We start from the raw sequence: 1,022 nt of genomic DNA, 5'->3' as shown, positions 1-1,022 counted from the left end.
GAGGCCGCGAGCTGATCGTTCTTCGAGTCGGGTCGCGGACGGGCTGCTTGCTTGGTCGGATCACGAACAGGGAAGAAGGAGAACGTCTGGTTTACTTGATCACGCCTAGAAAGAGCTAACTTCAAGAGAGAGAGAGAGCTCGGATTTGGGTTAGGAAAACGATTAGGGTTCCAAAGCAAATCGGCGATACATACTGTAGCAGAGCGTGACGGCGCGTCAGTGATTGGATCGACAAGCAGTTTGCAGCGTCCGATTCGTCTCGGTGAGAGCTTCAATTTGATATATTGCTCGTCGTCTGGGTCCTCACGGTTTGGGAGAACGATCTCTTTGAAGTTCCGCCGGAATTAGGGTTTTGTGATATTCAGCTGAGTTTAAGGAATTTCGTGGGGGTTTAGGGTTAGAGGCTATCGTACTGATAACATGTTATAAAAGAGATGATGTGTAAGCTTATTATTACTCATGACCAGATGTCTATATTTATACAAGTATTATACCGTCTTATTTAGACCGTCATAAGAGAAAATGAAATTTTATTCCTAATAGGAATAGGAAATAATACTTATCCTAAATACATATGGGAAAAGATAAACATTAAGTATAGATAAATGTAAACTCTCATTCGCCTAAGTCATTAGCGAATGGTCCGGATGGATAGCTGATGGGCCGGACGATTTAGACCTAATATGGGTCGATCACCGCTTGGTTTATAACAAAAAATATAATTTTCGAGTATTGGTTAACCAATTTTCCATATTCCCAGTATTGGTTAACTAATTTTCGAGTATTGGTCTATTGGGAGAATTAAACCGCCACTTTGCCTTTTAGAGCCAATTTTCCATATTCCCCATTCTCGAATGTTGTCGAATCGTTGAGAGTTGAGAAATAATATTATTATATTATGGTATATTGATTAAAACACATCAATAGCAATTGAAAAATACAAGAAAAAAAATCATTTCGCTTCCACACAAAATCACAAATCTTTTTTGGTTTTCAATAGTTCAGTATAAATTTTTGTTATA

The sequence above is a fragment of the Brassica oleracea genome, chromosome C2, assembly GCF_000695525.1.
Source record: "Brassica oleracea var. oleracea cultivar TO1000 chromosome C2, BOL, whole genome shotgun sequence".
Taxonomy (NCBI): domain Eukaryota; kingdom Viridiplantae; phylum Streptophyta; class Magnoliopsida; order Brassicales; family Brassicaceae; genus Brassica; species Brassica oleracea.
Note: the sequence above shows the minus strand (reverse complement) of the source record.